The sequence below is a fragment of the Gossypium arboreum genome, chromosome 4 (assembly GCF_025698485.1).
Source record: "Gossypium arboreum isolate Shixiya-1 chromosome 4, ASM2569848v2, whole genome shotgun sequence".
Classification (NCBI taxonomy): Eukaryota; Viridiplantae; Streptophyta; class Magnoliopsida; order Malvales; family Malvaceae; genus Gossypium; species Gossypium arboreum.
The window spans coordinates 7,161,073-7,180,558 of NC_069073.1; the positions used below are offsets into that span (position 1 = coordinate 7,161,073).

The window sequence follows — 19,486 nt, forward strand, 5'->3', positions numbered from 1 at the left end:
CAAAATGAACTTGTGAAAATAAAAAAGGGACCAGTGCGCAACGTGTGCGAATGCGCAGGGACCAAATCTAGAAATATTCCAGACCCCAAAACGCAGCATCGAAGCGTGGACCAAATCGAGTTCATGCGCAAATTATAGGAAAATTTTAAAAACAAATGAAACACCAATATAAGCTGATTGAAATGCGGCGCGAAAGGGGAAGGACTTATATCGTAAATATCCCCTCACCGCAAAAACGCACAGGCCCCAGGGATAACGGGAACGGATTGGGTCGGGGCTCTTTTAACGGTGTCGTTTTAAGGCTACGAATCATGCCTTAAATGGCACCGTTTCGCGTCACTAATTAAAAGAGGACAAAGCCTCTAAAAAACCTAGATATTTCGGTCGAATTAATGGGGAAAGGGGAACCCTAAAGGTTCTGCGCCGTTTAGCCACCATTTCATCACTACGATGATGAACGATGACCTTCAGTGATGCCCCTTTTCTCCCTCGTTTAGACTCCAGCGCTAAAGTTTGTCGATTTCAGCCTCGAAATCATATTTCCAACTTCGATGCTGACGAAGGAGATGGATTCCAATGGCTCGTACATGAAGGTGAGTTTCGCTTTTATCACTTCCTTCGAAACTCAACTCTAAAATCTGATGATTTCGGCCTCAAAATCCCCTCTCCGCCTTCGATGTCGATGAAGGGGATGGAGATCTCAATGACGCACTCGTGAAGGTAAACCTTCCCCTTGCCTTTTTTTTTATGTTCAAATCACATGCAAGATTAAGAAAAAAAAAACAGATTGAAAAGCAAGAATGTATAAGGCACTCGTAATCACCTTTTAATTTTTTGGTTTCCTTTTTTTGTATTTTCATATGCGTGTTGTGCGTAAAAAAAATTACAATGACAAGGCTCTTGGCTTTATAGCTGAATGATGAAAACTAAAAAAAATACAATCTTTTTTTCTCTTCTTTCTTCGTTTTGCTGTTATGTTTGTCCTTTTTTTACAGGTACGTGGTGTGCATGGCCCGTGTATGGGGGCTTGTGCTGGCGTACGGAGGCATGGGCGTGGCTGTGGTGCCAAGAGGCCGTACGGCGCTGGGGGTTGGGGCCTGGCTGCGGCTCAAGAGGTAGAAACCCTAGGGTTTCTGTTTCTAAAGTGTTTTGGGTCGTTTGGGCCGATGTAATTTGGTTTTTTTTTTTGTAATGGGTTTTAAATTCAGGTTTCGGTTTTTAATGTCTTATAATTTGGACTTTGATGATGGACTATTTAAAAATTGGGCTTTATTTTTTATTTAGCTTTATTATTGTTTTTTTGGTTTGTAACGGGCCGGGCCAAAATTGGGCCCTACAATATTTCAAAAAAAACGTTTGTATTATTTCTCTATAAATAGGAACTATGAGTTAATCAACTAACCTATACTTTTTGAGGACCAATATTTTATTGAAAAATAGTGGTAATTTATTTTAAGAATATATTCAATTTTCACAAGAATATTCATAGTTATGGTTCTATAGAGAGAATTTACTTTCTTATTGAAAGTTAAAAAAAGTTTTCATTCTGTGTACTTAATCAATATATTTGAGTCCACAATCAAAGCAATTCGGAGCTCGAGTATAGCAGAGAAGATCAATCAGTTGAAAGTTGGGAAATGACTTAGATTGTCTTCGCACAAAGCACAAATATAATTTTGATTGTAGTTTATTATTATGAATATCACAAGGGCTTTATTTTAAGAAAAATTTTAAACATTTGTTATGCCTACAAACACTATTTTCTAAACTTATTTTACTAACAAAAACAAGTTCCTTTCATGAACTAATTAATGCTCACTATCTCTTGTACATAAAACAATAACTAAGTTTCCAATATATTAGCATTATTCGAATTGTATAAGTAAGCTATACATTATTTGACTTTTATAATTGAGTGACTATGTCTGCTTTGAGCCTACAATGTTGTATTCTTTGAATGTGAAGCAAGGATCTAATAAGAAATAGCTTAATGGGATTTATGACTATTGTAAGATCAAATGTCATAAATAAGAGTTTTGTTATAAACTTATTTGGTTGCCTCCTCACTTTAAGTTTACAAAGAAAAAAATCTTAGGCATCTTCTGCTAATAATGTTATCACAATTGAAGGTTTTGTTAAGAATTTTACACCATCCATTACTTCACGGTCAGCACCTATCTGTAATCATGAATAGTATTAACAGATATTGACTTACTCGAGAATAAGTCATCTTCTTCAGGAGTAGAAACACACATGGCAAGTATGGTTACAACACCATGTTCATTCCGGCGGATTTTGGATTTGGGATATAAACCATATGATATCTGATGATCAGTATCTTGATGATCTTGTTTCATGTGCTATATGTATTTCTTTAGTTCAATTGTCCACTGGAAAGTTCGTTCCTATTAAACATACTGGTTCTTACACTTTATTTTTATCAGCTTAATTTACTAATGTGTTTCATGTACTTGATTTTAATTTCAATTTAATTTCCATTTATATAAATTAAACTGTTTTGTTTCTTTTTACCCTTATTTTTGTATTCTTCTTAACCTTTGCTATGGATAAGTCAAGATGATTGGTAAAAAGCAAAATGGTTTCTACATTTTTTTTCCTCCCAATATCACACATCTCCCTCATCCCTTTGTCGCATCTTCTCCAATATGATCTTTTTTTATCTCACAGTCATCATTACATCTTCCTTCATGAAAAGTCAATTACTATCAAATAGTAATAAAGTCATTTATCACAAAGATAAACGACTCATGACCACGTGTACTTTTCATCTATCATATTATACTAATAATAGGATATCATTTACCTATTAATTGGGCTATGAATTCCACTGTTGTGAATTATGCTACATACTGCAAAAGTTGTATACCAAACGCACTAGCTTTCGATTCCTTATCTATTTGAACTCAAGCTTTTACTTACTTTAAAGTATACGGGTCATGCATACATAGTCCATCATCCACTCAGGATTAAGGTATGTCACATTGTGAATGTCACAAGTGAATAAAATTATAAATGGATCTAGGATCTATTCTCATTGGGTTATGTTCGATGTATTGTCAATCCAATCAGTCACATCTAGTCTCTATCTTCTGGAAGTCATTCGCTCTAATACTCAATACAAGACATCTCCCCAATTGGACTTAAAATATGACATATTAGTCTTTTAATAGGTTTCTCATTTCTGATTAGACTTAGGACATGTTTAGGTTCATTTACTAATATAAGTTGTCTTTTTTATATTATGATCCAACCACATAATACCACACAGTACTAGTTAAACATTAGATAACCAATAAGTCGATATTTGCTTCTATTTTGTTTTGCGTGTAAAAACCATTGAAGAAAATATAAAAAGGAAATTAATGTAATTAATGAATATTATTATTAAACCAATTTGTTTGAAAAATACAAGTATACAGAATGAATATAGTACACTTAGGGCACCAAATCCGACAATCTTTTCACATTTGTAATTCAATAGTCGATGTTCCTTTTTTTCCATACTTTATCTTGATTTATGGGGTCATTATAAAGTTCCAACACATACTGGTCATCGTTTTTTTTCTTTAGTTGATGATTTCACACGTTGATATGGATTTATCTTCTTACTCTTAAAAGTGACACCATTGTCCTTATGTAACAGTTTAATGCTATAGTTCAAACACAATATTCAATGAAGATTAAGATTTTTAAAAGAAAATAGAATTGATTTTTTCAATCTGAGTGCTCCTCTTTTTTCTCATCTTTGGGAAATATACATCAAAGTTCTTGTATTCCAACTCTTCAACGAAACGACATCATTGAACCCAAACACCATCATTTGTTAGATATTGCACGAGCCATTAAATTTTAGACCAATGTTCCTACTAAGTATTGGGGTGGGTGTGTTTTAGTTGCCTACTATACTGTTAACTAATTACCAGCTACAATGTTCAAGTGGAAAAGTACCATTGAAATGTTGTAACAACCCATTTTTCAGTGGCGTCAGAAACAGTGGTTTCGAGGCCACTAAATCCGACGGGTAAGTTCGTAAATTTTATTATTTAATATTTACTAGTCAGATATGGTTTTAAAAAGGTTTTTAATTTGATAACTTGTGTTATATAAGCAATTTATTAAGTTCAAGTGGTTTGACACTAAGGTCAAGTGGTTTTAGAAAATTAGGTATCGGGAGCTCATTTCTATAAACCGAGCTGTAAATTTTTTTAAAATATTTACGGAGTGTCATTAAGGTGGTATTAAAGTTTCATTGAAAAAATTTAACATTTCGACAGTTAATTAAGAAAAAAGGACAAAATTGTAAAAGTTTAAAAAGTCAATTGCTATTAGTTTAAAGGTGTTAAATTGATTAAAGAATTATAATTGGGCGACCGTGTGACCTTTGTAATCCAAATTTCCTAACTTTTTCATGAATTTTCTGATTGTTTCCAAGTTAGTCCCGAATTGTTTCTAAAGTATTTCTAGGGCCTCGAGGGTTTGGTTAATGGACGTTATGCATGTGATTGAATGTAATTGGATGATGTTTGCAATGATGTATGAAATGAATGTTTTAATGTTCCATTTGTATTGTAATACTCCATAACCTTACTCCGAAGACAGATATGGGTTAGGGGTGTTACAGTAACTTTAATAGGTAGAAAGAGCATCAATTTCTATATAATCAACTTTTCCTCTGCTATGTCCACCAAGTAACTGAATAAATGAAAAAGAATGATTTAATTTAGTATTAAATTAAATATATTAATTACTTTAAGTTGAGTTGACTTAATTTTTCCTATATATTTGGACTAAAATCTTACCGCATACCAAATCATACTAGTAGCACCCCCTTTTTGTTTTTCCAAAGGGAAAAGTGTAACACCCTATAACCCTAAACCGTCACCGGAACAAGGTTACAAAGCATTACCGGACCTTTCAAAAAAATTACGAACATCATACAAATAAATAGCATACATATTGTAACACCCCCAAACCTGGCCCAGACGTTATGACCGGATCCGACATGCCACATCGAAGCGTTCAAAACATTTTATATTGTTGATCCAGAAAAAAACTTACTTAGTATTTTAAAAGATAATTTCATTATAGGTTAAAGTGAATGGAAGTCATGCACCGTAAGAAACCGAAAAGAGGCGGTGAGTCCATCGGATTTGCTAATACCAAGCTCCTTCGGATCCAATCCTAGACATGCATACTGACCATTGCCACACCTTAACATCATGGATATTTCTAGGAAACCGATTTGATTAAGTCATTTTTAGGAAAAGTGATTAATTTTGGAAAATACTTTCATTGCGGAAGCTTTGCTTGTTGTCGTGTTATTTTAAAATCAATTGTTGTTTTTGAAAACGCGCCCTAAAGCTATCCAATTTCAACAGTTAAAATAAGTAATACCTATCTTAGTAATACATATTAAAACCATCAAAAATAATTAAGCGGCCTTATTACATTTAAAAACACAAAACTTCAAACGTAAATAAAAGGATGTCCAGTTCACCAGAAGAAAATCAAACTTTCAGAACGGGTGGCCACTCCGAATTCCCTCACAGCTCCAAGCCCACTATGGTTGGGGATTACCTGCGTGGATGAAAATAAAATGGGTGAGTTTGGGGAAACTCAGTGTGTAAATTAACCCAACCATAGCCTATATCAGCTCAAACCACAGAAATAGAATAAGTTGGCCTTAGCCCAGAATAGAATTCAGAATAAAGCCCATAGGCCCATAACAGAACAGAACATATATTACATGTTTTTGCAGAAACCCAACCCAGATTCATCCATAACACCCACGTACCAGCCTTACACCATGTGGGGAGACTACTCGACCCACCCAACCGCTACACACCACAGAAATCGCAGCGAGGCTGCCAGATATTGTGACGAAGTCACCAGATACAGATATTGTTGCAGAGCCACCAGAACAGATATATGTGGCAGAGCCACCAGATCAGATAATTGTGGCATAGCCACCAAGATAGATATATGTGGCAGAGCCACCAGATCAGATAATTGTGGCATAGCCACCAGGACGCTTCCTCCATAGTATAACCCAAGTCCCCATGCAATAGATATATAATCATGGCATACATCATACAGAATCAGATCGTCATGCTTTTCAGTCAAAATTAACCCTAGGGGTATAACGATAATTTTGCATACATAGGGGTATTCAAGTAATTTAACTATTCTTAAGGTTTTCATACATAACATAGCCATTTACGTACGATCAGAAACACTTACCGCGTTTTCTTACCAATTTGGGCCCGTTGGCCCATTATCCCGTTTTTTGGCCAATTAAGCCCAAAAATATCGAAATGCACAGAATCGCGCACTCTGCAGTCTTTTCACTTTAATTTACCATATTCATCAAACTATTAATCTCATGAGCATTCACACACTCGCAAGATCTCAAAATACCGGCTTTTCGGCATTTCGGCTTTTCAGCTTGTGCCGATCTAGTCTATAAGAGGGTGTTAGTTACACACCTGTTTGCGATGATATGCTGACGAGATCCACACACGAACCGCCTACAATTGGATTACTAACACGTTAATCTAACTATTCAAATACAAACTACATATTAACCCCTTACAATATTCGGCCAACCACACCTACAGATCATAGTAAGCTTATAAGAAATCAATAAGCAACTCATTAACAAATTTTTGTCAATGTTTACCACATAATCATAATTTCACTGCAAGCTGTCTTCCTGAGCAACAGTCACTAAATCATTTATAACTGGAGCTACGAAACTCCAAATCAAGTGCCGTTAATTTTTCCTGAAAATATACTCATATATCTTCTATCCATAAAATTTTCAGAATTTTTGGTTTGGCCAATCAATACCAGATTTTTATTAAATTTTCCCATGTTTCACTGTTTGACTAATCTGACCACTCTTCATTACGAATCAAATTTCTCATTGTACAGAATTCAAAATATGTTCTCGTTTATTTCATTTGAAACTAGACTCAACAAGTATTAATTACATAATTTTTTCCACTTCTAATTCATCTTCCACAATTTATGGTGATTTTCCAAAGTCACGTTACTGCTGCTGTACCAAGCAGATTTATTACCAAATCACTCTTTCACACATACCTTGCATGCATGTTATTTAAACATGTATATCACCAATCAATCATCACATATCTATGATTTTACTTAAATATAATCTCTATTTCATCATTTTAAAGCACAACATGTTAGCCGATTTTTCTCTTTAGCATCTAAGGCACATGCATGCTCAGTTGTTTGGCTCAACTTCACCTATCTTCCATTTTTCATCAAAAGAACATGAAACAACAACCATTTCCTTCATTTTAATTCATGACTAAATGCTCACAACACAATTAAAAACTAAAATATGCTTCAAGAGTTAAGGTAGAATCAAGAAGAACTCATGAACCTCAAAATAGAAGCATGGTACCAAGAACTTACCTTCAATTTTCCTCCTCCTAGTGACCGAATACTCAAGAGCTTTCTCCTCTCCTTTCTCTTCTCTAACTTTCGGCTATGATGAACAAAGATGGACAAAACTTTGTTCTTTTCAACCTTTTGTTATTTTATTACCCAACATTTTATGACACAAAATAACCTATATTATTTGTGCCATACCTATGCCATAATGTCAATAAAAAAAATGCCCATAATGCTTATCATGCCCATCATGGAACATTTACCTAACCCATTATCAATTTTTTATCAATTTGTACCATAAATTATGGATATCAAGTGCACATATTGTCTTCAACAACATGATGGCCGGCCACTTCTTGTAAAATGGGAGGTTTGACATGCAAATCCTCCTATTTTGCACTACTATTTATTTGGCCACTACAAATTAGCCTATAGCATTTTCAAATATTTTCACATAGGTCCTATTTCATAATTTCACCCGATTTTTCTTATGGAACAAAAATTAACTAAAATTGCCGGGTTCTATCTTAAGCTTGGGCCTTCTAGAAGCCCACTAACATAATTAAACCTATGCCAACATTCACAGAATTCCCGAAAATTGGGGCGTTACACATATTATAAAATATTAATAGTGTCCCTTTAATGGACCCGCGAGGTCCAAAATACGTGTTAGAAGTAATTCGGGACTTGTTTGGGTGCTCCGAAAATTTTTCATATTTATTTTATTATTATTTTTATTATTATTATTTTTTGAACTCAATATAACCCCTTTATAAATATCTAACGTTCCCTGCAATTTCAAACTACAACCAATTCAAAACCAATATCACAATCCATACAATTTTCATATTCAAATACACCTAAAACATGCCCTAACATCAACTTAGTAATTTACTAAATATACATTCACATTTATCATTTAAATTAAATTAATAAAATTCATTCATTCTACTTCAACTTGTTACCAAATATACCAAACATATCATGATAATTCTATTTTCATTTCATTAAACCAAGAATCCAAACCATCATTTTATATCATTTACACCTAAACTATAACTATCTGGACTCATACTTTTAACTTAGGTACAAGCCACATTTATCAAAAAGAGAGATACATCATCAAGTTTCTCTGAGGTCAGGATTAATCTGGATGCTGAACCGGGACTTTTGACTTCTACTGACCTACGCACGAAAATAACTGTACACTGAGTATGGGTATACTCAGTGGTATTACCATAATTCAAACTAAATAACATTAATGTTCCATAAGCATTAAATATGTAACAATGTAAATCATAAGAATTAATTTACATTCAAATTCATACTTCATTTATAATAATTCATCAATTGATATCATATATCAACAATTCGAATCTTCGATCAATTCATGAACCTTAGGTTCATGCTTGCAAATCTCCTATCTCAATTTCAATTCACATTTCAATTCATAATTCCACTTTCTCATGCTTTTAGTAGATCAATTGATCAAACTCATTCAATTTTCTCATTTCTTTCAATAATTCAATCAATCAAATTCATTCGATTCTTTATTTCATTTATTCACCCCTATTAACAAAACTCGGACCTTAGCGGATACACGGATCCAACCAAACACACCAGAATGGCACCCAGTGCCTCATCGGATAGTTCGAAGCAATAAATGACACCCAGTGTCTTATCGGCCAAGTCGAAGTAAGTTGGTGCCCAGTACCTCATCGAATCTATCCGAAGTAATATAATGACACCTAGTGTCTCATCGACTCGAGGTTGAAGTATCCCTGAACACTTTCAATCCTATGGTATGCCAACTATATCCGACCTAGCCCGAATTGTTAATAGGGTATAAAATTTATTTTCAATATCTAATCAATACACATCTTAGATAATCAGATATAATCATGCTTCGATTCAATTCAATCCACTTTTCAAACAATACACAATTCACATATTCACACATATTCATAATTTAATTCACTTTTGTTCAATTAATATCAAACTCACCTCAATTTCACTTACCAAGCATTTTAATTAAATTCAACAATTAATAATAATAATAAATTCGAATTATAGTAATACAAACCCGAAATTCTTGATTTACTCCTCGGTAATCTTCTCCTTTCCCTTTTGAGCCGTTACCTCTGGTTCTTTGTTAGCTACGAAAATTAAAATAAATTTACAATGATTAATTCAACATTAATTCACATTAAATACTTGAATTTCTATTCAATTTCTACCTTAATTTTAATTTAATCCTAACTAAATTCATCCATTTTTCCTACCTCAATTTATACCTTATTTCTACTCAAATTTTAACTAAACCTAAACTTAACAACAAATTTTCAGCATAAAAATCATAATTTCAAATTTCTTTCAATTTAGTCCCTATTATACAAATTTTATAACTTATTCTACAATTTATTCTATCTCTCACTTCTAGTTAGAAATTCTATTAATTCAATCCCCAATTCACACTTTCACTCAATAAAATTTAATGTCTAAAATCTAACATCTCCCAAAATTTCAACATAAATTCAATAGTATTTTACTCTAGGATCATAATAACTCAAAATTACAAGAAAATGACTTAATTTGACTTACCAATTTAAAATTCAACCTTAAAAACCCTAAATTTCTTCTTTTCTTTTCTTTTTTTCTTTTCTTTTAGTTTTTCCCTATTACATTTCTAGTTCCTTTCTTTTACTTCTTTAGTTTATATATATAATATTATATTATAATTAAAACAAAAAATATCTTTGTCGAAACCATTTTTAATTTTAAAAGAAAAAAGGGGATCGACTTTGAAAACGAAATATGGAGTCGCCACCAATCTTTTTTGTTTAGGTGTGATTGGATCACCAAGAATTTTGTTCATTTTAATAAAACATTTTGGTTTACTAAAACAACGATTTTGGTCTATGACATTTTGAGAAAGCGGGTTCGGGAGTCGGTTAAGCATGAGGAAGGATTAGCACCCTCATTATGCCCAAAATTGGTACCAAATTGATTGAATGCTGTCCTTATGTCTAAGATTTAAAATGTTTTTGAAATGTGATCCCTTTTACAAACATTTGAATAGCTCGAGTTGGTCGTTAAAATTCTCTTGTTTCAGAGGAATACAACATCACATCCAGCATGATTGGACACGATTCTTTATACCCTCGAAACACGATAAATTTCGAGTTCCCAAAAGTTTATATGTTGAAAATCAGAGAAAGATGCCCAATTATTTAGTCCAACAAGAGAAACCGAAACCCAGCACAGTAGGGTACGATTCCTCGAGTTTCTAGCCATTGAACATTTCCTTGTTTTAAAATTTAGAAAACATGAGTGAAATTTTAAAGGGATATTCGATTATTTTGAACAAACGGGAAATTGCAACCCAGCACGATAGCGCACGATTCACCGAATTGCCAAACATCGAACATTTCCTTCGTTTTAAAGAATTTTTAAAGATATGAGTGAAATTCCAAAGGGATATTCGATTATTTTGAACAAACAGGAAATTGCAACCCAGCACGATAGGGCACGATTCCCCGAATTACCAAACATCGAACATCGCCTTCGCTTTAAATTTTTTTTTTAAAACAAATAATTATAAAACCCGCTTAAAACAAATTAATTTGTCTTGAAATAAGATGAAATAATTGATTTTTAAGAGTTGAAAACCATAAAACAACATTTTGTAAACCAAATGGAAAACAATGATATGAGACAATATATACATAAGTTGCAATATTTGATGAATAAGGATAATGTGTCTTATTTAATCAACTAACAAAATAAACAATTAAGTATAACTAACTTAAAAATATAACCCAATTACAATAATGCATGGAGAATAATTGATATGATAACATATAAAAACGAGCAAGCACGATGTAGCAAATATACCGGAAATATCATGAAGATAATTAACACATGAGATTCCAAACAATATAAGATCAACATGACATAAAAATAATGGACTAAAATGATGGACTAACAAGCAAATAGCATATGTTAGAGTTTGAAATAATTTATAAAAGAAAAATTAAGGATATATATATATATATATATATATATATATGTAAAATTTTTAAAATAGATGTTGCAAAAACATTTGGATCAAATAAAGTGCTAAATATTTAGCAATAAAACATTTATTTAAAATTGATAATATCTCTACAATAAGAATAATTTATGTAATACATAAAATGTGAAAGGATAATATGGGTATAAAGTATGAAGCTAAATATATATACCGTGAGTGAATTTTGAAACAATTATATACAAAAATAACATGGAATTAAAATATGAATTATAAAAATTAGATTGATTTTATCATAAATTATATATATATATATAATAGATTTTAACAACATAATTTTGTATACAAATAGATCCCTTTTTTAAAAGAAACTATATGTTTGTAATAACAGGGTTCAATAACTAATATAGATTAAATATACGTACCAAGTATATGCATATTAATAGTTTAAATAGGTACATAAAGTATATGGATTTTCCGTTTTAAGAATATATATTAAAATACGTGAATAGGTTCAAAAGAAGTTGTATGTATAAAATAATATAAAATTAATAGTATATATAAACTAAAATGAACTTTATTACAAATTATATATATAAAATAGTATACAAAATGTTAAAATAATACGATAAAACAAAAGAAAAAAAATATTACAATATTGACTTTTTTTTAAAAAACGAAATTCAGTTATTAAGGCAACTCAAAATATGAAAACAAATAATCAAAAAGAACATGAATGTGCAATGAACAAAGATGATGATAAAAAACCTAATTAAAACAAAATCAAAACAGAAGGGATAATTTACAAATGAAATAAATTTTGAAATTAAAATGAGGACCACCGCATAATGAGTGCAAATGTATAGGGACTAAAGCTGGAAATATTCCAGATCCCCAAAACACAGTGCTGAAGCGCAGATCCAATTGTAAATATGTGCAAATTGTAGGAAGAATTTAAAAACAAGGGAAACACAAATGCCAGCCGATTTAAATACGGCGCGAAAGGGGAGGGACTTGTACCGCAAATAACCCTTCACCGCAAAGACACGCAGGTCCTGAGGGTTAGGAATCGGGTCGGTCGGGCCTTGTCCACACGACACCGTTTTGGAGCCATTGAAGCAGGCTCAAACGGTACCGTTTTTAGTTGCTTAAAAGGGCCCCAAAACTAAGCCATTCGATCGAATCAATGGAAAAGGGGAAACCATAATATTTTGCGCCGCTCAGCCATCATTTCATCCTTACAAACGATGAATGGCGCTCCGATGGTGCCCCTTTTCTTTCTTGTTCCGAATCCAGAGCTATGGTCTGCCAATTTCGGCCTTGAAATCTTCTCAAACTTCGATGCCGACGAAGATGATAGATTCCAGTGGCTCATACACCAAGGTAAGTCTTCATTTTGATTTTATTATACTCAGAAATCGCATGCAAAGTTAAGAAAGATGAAACAAATTTTAAGGAAAGAAAGTATGAGGCACCCGAAATCACCTTTTCCTAATTTTTCTGTTCTATATCTGCGTATATTGCGTCTGTTTGTGTGCGTAAAAAATATACAATGGCTATTACATGGCTTTTATAGCCGGAAACAGAGAAAAATGAAAAAAGAAATACAAGTTTTTTGTTATTTTTTTTCTCTTTGTTGTGCTGGTGTTTTCTTATTTGCTTGCAGGTACGGAGTCTGCTGGCATGCGTTGGCCCTTGGCGTGGGGCGTACGGAGGCGCGGACATGTTCGTACGGTGCTGAAGGCGCATGGAGGCTGGGACTGCTGCGGCGCAAGCAAAAACTGCTAGGGTTCTGCCTTGATTTTTTTATTTTTGGGCTGTAGGGTATTTGGTGTAGGTTTGGGCTTGTAATAGGTTTGGGCTAGGGTATTAGTTTGGGTATTGGGTTAGTAATTGGGTCAAAGTCTATAAATGAACATTTAATGGACTGTTATAATATTTTTATTATAATAATTTTTGGTTTTGTGTTTATACGGGCCTGGGCTAAATTGGCCCACTACAGCTGCCCCTCTTTGCTCATTGTCGTGTAACGAGAATAGAGCAAAGACTTCAAAGAGGATCAATTTTGCCTGGTCTCGTAGAATCATGAATTTTTTGGTGTTTTTATTCTTTGAGGTAGCCTTGTTCCGATCCTCTGCAACTTCAAGGGTATAGGAATTGTTGCTATTTGCTCTGCTATAACTCTAAGGAGACTAGCCTTGTAATTTTTATCCTGCTCTACTGCAACTTCAGAGAGATAAGGATTGCAATTTTTAGCCTGTTACTCTACTACTTAGGGGATTAAGGCTCATTGTCTTCGATTTTCTCTACTGCAACTTCAGGAAGACAAGATCTGCAATCTTCGGCTTACTCTATTACAACTTTAGGGAGATAGGGTGGTGGCTTCAATCTGCTTCACTGCAACTTTAAGAAGACAAGATTTGCAATCTTCGGCCTACTCCACTACAACTTTAGGGAGATAAGGTGGTGGCTTAAATATGCTTCACTGCAACTTTAGGAAGCCAAGATTCGCCGTCTTCGATCTACTCCACTGTAACTTCAGGGAGGCAAGATCTACAATCTTCAACATACTCTACTACAACTTTAGGGAGATAGGATGGTGGCTTAAATCTACTTCACTGCAACTTGAGGAAGACAAGATTTGCCGTCTTCGATCTGCTCCACCGCAACTTCAGGAAAACAAGATTTGTAGAATTCACCAATGTTGCTACACCGTCTTCTAAGGACATGATTTGTAGAATTGGTTTCTTGTATCTATGCTTATACCAAATAATTAGGATGCCATGATCAAAATGAGTCAGATGCTCCTAACTAGATGAATGATTATGAATGTGGAAATGTCATGAGAGTGATTCTTTTTTAAATGCTTAAGGTATCATTGCTCATAGTTCATCAGGATTCTATCATTGATGTGCTATCGGGCCTTTTTGCTTAGCCGTTATCTTTGACAGAAAATTTTGAAGAAATAGTCGCAATTTGGACTATTCTTTTTCCAATGTTTCCCACTTTTGAGTCTGGTTAGTTCTGACTAGTGGCCCTGTTTCAGGTTTTTGTATTATTTAGAGACCTTCCAAAGTAATATGCAAACTTCTTCTGTGTGAATATTATAAGTCCAAAAATCGTAATTTCAACAAAAATACTCGAAAGAGATTATCATAATGGACAAGATAGAATTTTATTGAGCAAAACTCAAAGTGAATAAATTAAACAGGATAGCAGATCTGCTAAGGTACAATATAAGATGAGAAAAAGGTGCCCCAGATATCGCAGCACGAGCTTCACTATTCCAACTTCTCAAAGGCCATTTTGAGCTAAATATGTGTTTAGGAGATCCCGCATATTTTGTTGATGCTCCAAGATGTACTGTTCTTCTCTCCTGTTAATTTAGGAGGACAAGACTACCACACGCCCCGTATTCAAAATTTGAGCTACCCGTTTTTGGGTTTTCAACCCAAAAACCCCTTTAGTCTCAAAGTGCCCTTTGCGGATTTTCACCTTGGCCTTTCCATTTTTTTTTCGGGTCTCAAGGTGCCCTTTGCGGGTTTTCACCTTGGCCTCTCCCTCTTTAGGTAAAATAATTCTTGACAGAATCTGAATTTACAGGATTGGGCAAGTTTTTACCATCCATCTCGGCTAGAATTAATGCTCCTCCGGAGAAAGCTTTCTTTACCACGTAAGGCCCCTTCCAATTTGGTATCTATTTCCCTCTGAAATCTTTTTGTATGAGAAGGATCTTTTTCAAGACTAGGTCTCCCTTATGGAATTCTCTAGGGTGAACCTTTTTGTCATAAGCCCGTATCATTCATTTTTGGTACATCTAACCATGACGGATAGCTCTTTGCCTCTTTTCTTTAATCAAGTTCAATTGATCATATCGAGACTGGATCCATTCTGCTTTATCTAACTTTAACTCCGAAAACACTCGAAGGGATGGGATCTTGACTTCGATTGGCAAAACTGCTTCTATTCCATAGACCAAAAGAAAGGCGTTGCCCCAGTTAAGGTTCTGACTAATGTTCGATAAGCAAAGAGGGCAAATGGTAACTTCTCATGCCAATCTTTGTAGGTCTCGGTCACCTTCCCCACAATCTTCTTAATGTTTTTATTAGCCGCTTCCACTGCCTCATTCATTTTCGGGCGATATGGTGACGAGTTGTGATGTCTGATCTTGAATTGACTGCAGACTTCCGCTATCGTACTATTGTTCAGGTTTAACGCATTGTCAGATATGATCCTCTTCGGTATTCCATATCGACATATGATCTCTTTTTTTAGGAATTTGCTCACTGCCGACTTTGTAACATTGGCATATGAAGCTGCTTTTACCCATTTGGTGAAGTAGTCGATAACCACAAAGATGAACTGATGCCCATTGGAAGCTTTTGGTGATATTGGTCCAATCACATCCATACCCCACATAGAGAAAGGCCATGGGGAAGTTATGACATGCAGCGACGAAGGAGGCACATGAATTTTGTCTCCATAGATTTGGCATTTATGACATCTCTTAGCATAATTGACACAATCTCCTTCCATAGTAGACCAATAATACCCGAAACTCATAATTTATTTGGCCATTGTAAAGCCTTTAGCGTGTATCCGACAGACTCCCTCATGGACTTCTTCCAGGATTTTCTTAGCCTCTACAGCGTCTACGCATCTTAATAGCACTTAATCCTTTCTTCTTTTGTATAGGAGCTCCCCCTGTAAGACATAGTCGATGGCCAATCGTCTCATCATCCTTTTGTCATTCTCACTTGCCTGGTCTGGGTACTCACGATTCTTCACGTATTGTAATATATCATGATACCAAGGGTAATCATCTTTTTCTTCATCTTCTTCAATATTGTAACAATGGGCAGGAGTTTCATAAATGCTCATCCGGATTGGTTTGACATCTTCTTGTTTGTTCACCTTAATCATGGAAGCTAAGGTGGCTAGAGCATCGGCCATCTGATTTTTGTCTCGTAGAAGGTAGTGAAAGGTAATGTCATCAAACTCTTTAACCAATTCAAGGACCAATTTTCGATAATCGACCAACTTGGGGTCTCTGGTCTCCCATTCTCCCTTGAGTTGATAAATCACTAACGCAGAATCTTCATACACCTCTAGCACTTTAATCTTGCATTCTATGGCTGCACGGATACCTATGATGCATGCTTTGTATTCTGCCATGTTATTCGTACAATCAAAGTCCAATTTACTAGTGAATGGATAATGATCTCCGTTTGGGGATACCAAGACTGCCCCGATTCTATTACCTATAGCATTTGACGCCCCATCGAAGTTTTGTTTCCAGGGAAGTTTTTTCAGAGCACCTTCTTCAGTGGCTGCAACACACATCAGGTCTTCATTCGGAAAATTGAAGTTCAAAGGCTCTTAGTCTTCCAAAGCTCTACTGGCCAGAAAATCTGCTATTGCACTCCCTTTTTACTGCTTTCTGGTTCACATAGACTATGTCGAATTCAGAAATCAGAATTTGCCATCAGGCCATCCTTCCATTCAAAGCTGTTGGCTCCATCATGTATTTTAAAGGGTCCAGTTTTGAGATGAGCCAAGTATTGTGATACAACATATACTGCCTCAACCTTCGGGTTGTCCAAATTAGGGCACAACATAACTTCTCTATCGGCGGGTACCTTGTCTCACATCCCGTGAACTTTTTACTAAGATAGTAAATAACTTTTTCTTTCCTTCCTGACTCATCATGCTGACCCAGTACGCATCCCATTGAATTCTCAAATACTTCCAAATACAGTATCAATAGCTTATCGAGGTTAGGTGGCATCAACATCGGAGCGTTAGATAAGTATTGTTTGACCTTGTCGAAGGCCCTTTAGCATTCTTCATCCTATTCACCTGGGTTGTACTTCTTGAGGAGGCGAAAAATAGGGTTACATTTCTCGGTTAGTTGTAAAATGAACCGAGCGATGTAATTTAATCTTCTTAGAAAGCCTCGAACCTCTTTTTGGGTACGCGGCAGAGATAGCTCTTGTATGGCTTTGACTTTTTCTGGATCTATCTCAATCCCTTTCTCACTAACAAAGAATCCGAGAAGCATTCCAGACTTGGCTCCGAAGGTACATTTGGCCGGATTGAGTTTTAGCTAAAACTTCCTCAACCTTAAGAACAACTTTCTTAAGACTTGTATGTGCTCCTTCTCTGTTCGGGACTTTGCGATCATATCATTAACATAAACTTTGATTTCTTTGTGCATCATGTCATGAAACAGGGTTACCATGGCCCTTTGATATGTTGTCCCGCATTTTTCAGTCCAAACGGCATCACCTTGTAGCAGAATGTGCCTCACATGGTTACAAATGTGGTATTCTCCATGTCTTCAGGATGCATCTTGATCTGGTTATATTCGGAGAAACCGTCCATGAAGGAAAACAACGAGTGTCCTGCTATGTTGTCCACTAAGGTGTCAATATGAGGCAATGGAAAATTCTCTTTTGGGCTGGCTTTGTTCAAATCTCTGTAGTCTACACACATTCGTACTTTTCCATCTTTCTTAGGGACAGGGACGACGTTGGCTACCCATTCTGAGTATTTTACCACCTTTAAAAATCCAGCGTCAAACTGCTTTCGAACCTCTTCTTTTATTTTTAGCAAGACTTCAGGCATCATTCTTCGGAGTTTTTGCCGAACTAGTTTACATTCATCCTTCATGGGGAGTCGGTGCACCACGATATCAATGTTCAACCCGGGAATATCTTGGTATGACCATGCGAAGACATCTTTGAATTCTTGAAGTAATTCAATAAGGTCTCGCTTCATCTCCATGGTGATACAAGTTTCGATCTTCACCTTTTGTCCCTCTCCTAAGCTCACAATTTCTACTGATTCTTTGTGAGGTAGGATTTGTTTCTCGTCCTATTCTACCATCCTCAACAAATTAGGAGATAGGTTACAGCCTTGGTCATCTTGGAAATCCTGACAATCCTCTATACACATATCTCACTCAAAAGGAGATTCTGAGCTACTAGCAATGTCACTCATATCATTGATATCTGGGGACCTGTTATGAGGATGAAGGAAGATATAAAGAATCAAAAGAATTCAAGAACACTTATCTGTATGGTATGATTATGAATGAAGAATGAAAGAATATTTAGAAAACTGTTCGAAGAACAAAAGAATCTAAAAGTAATCGTTTGTATAATATGATTATGAATGAAATTGAAAGAATGAGAGAACATCTGCTCAAGATGATAATAACTGTGTTTTTCATTGAAATAACGTTTTTAAACATAAGCCTATTTCACAAAAGATTCTTCTTACTCCTAGGCCTAGAGCAATAAGTGTGTTATGGACATTACTCTGAGTCAGTTCTAAAAACTACAGGAATCTCTTCCGCAGTCCAGTTATCCAGAACACTTCTAGGTATGTAGGGGCAAACGCTCGACAAATTTTCTCCTCCAGTCTCTTCTTCGTATGTGGCGTTGATGTCCAAGCTTTCCAACCTTTCTTCTATGGCTTCCTTTCTTGGCGTGCCTCTCTCGGGATGAATGATTCCTCCAAACACAAAAGTTTTTGATATGTGGGGGAATATCATTGTCTCCTATTTGATTTCCTCTCCCTTCAACTGTGCTCTCCTTCTTTCTTGCTTCTTTTCCAGCTCCTTTTTCTGTTGTCTCGCGTCTGGCTTAAATCCTAAGCCGAAGCAGTCTCTCTTTTCCTTCAATACCGGCGTTTCAAACCTTCCTTGAAGATGTCTCCTAAGTCCTCTTCCGGGTAGGGCCCCTTTTCCAACCATCAACTGTAGACTCATCCTCGTAGTTTTGGACAATTTCGGCATCAGAATCTTGCTTCCCTTTGTGATGAATGTCGCATTAACAAATTCCAAAGACCAAAATAAGCATTCGATTGCTTCATCATCTGTCTCCAAATAGGGAGCGTTGTTGCTTACAGCTGCAATGATATCCTCTTCAATATTTATTGTTATCGACCGCCCCTCGGATACTAACTTCAACTTTTGATGCAACGATGAAGGCACTGCCCCAGCTGAAT

The 19,486-nt window shown here is 35.2% G+C and overlaps 1 long non-coding RNA gene across 1 annotated transcript; it reads right to left on the bottom strand.

Annotated features, from left to right (window-relative positions):
- Positions 1 to 5,354: 5,354 nt before the first annotated feature.
- On the bottom strand, positions 5,355 to 6,616 carry LOC128291645 (uncharacterized). The gene is made up of 2 exons (XR_008281456.1): positions 6,507 to 6,616; positions 5,355 to 5,598 (listed from the first exon to the last, which is right to left on the bottom strand). It is a non-coding gene; the product is annotated as an uncharacterized LOC128291645 (long non-coding RNA).
- Between the last annotated feature and the right edge of the window lie 12,870 nt (positions 6,617 to 19,486).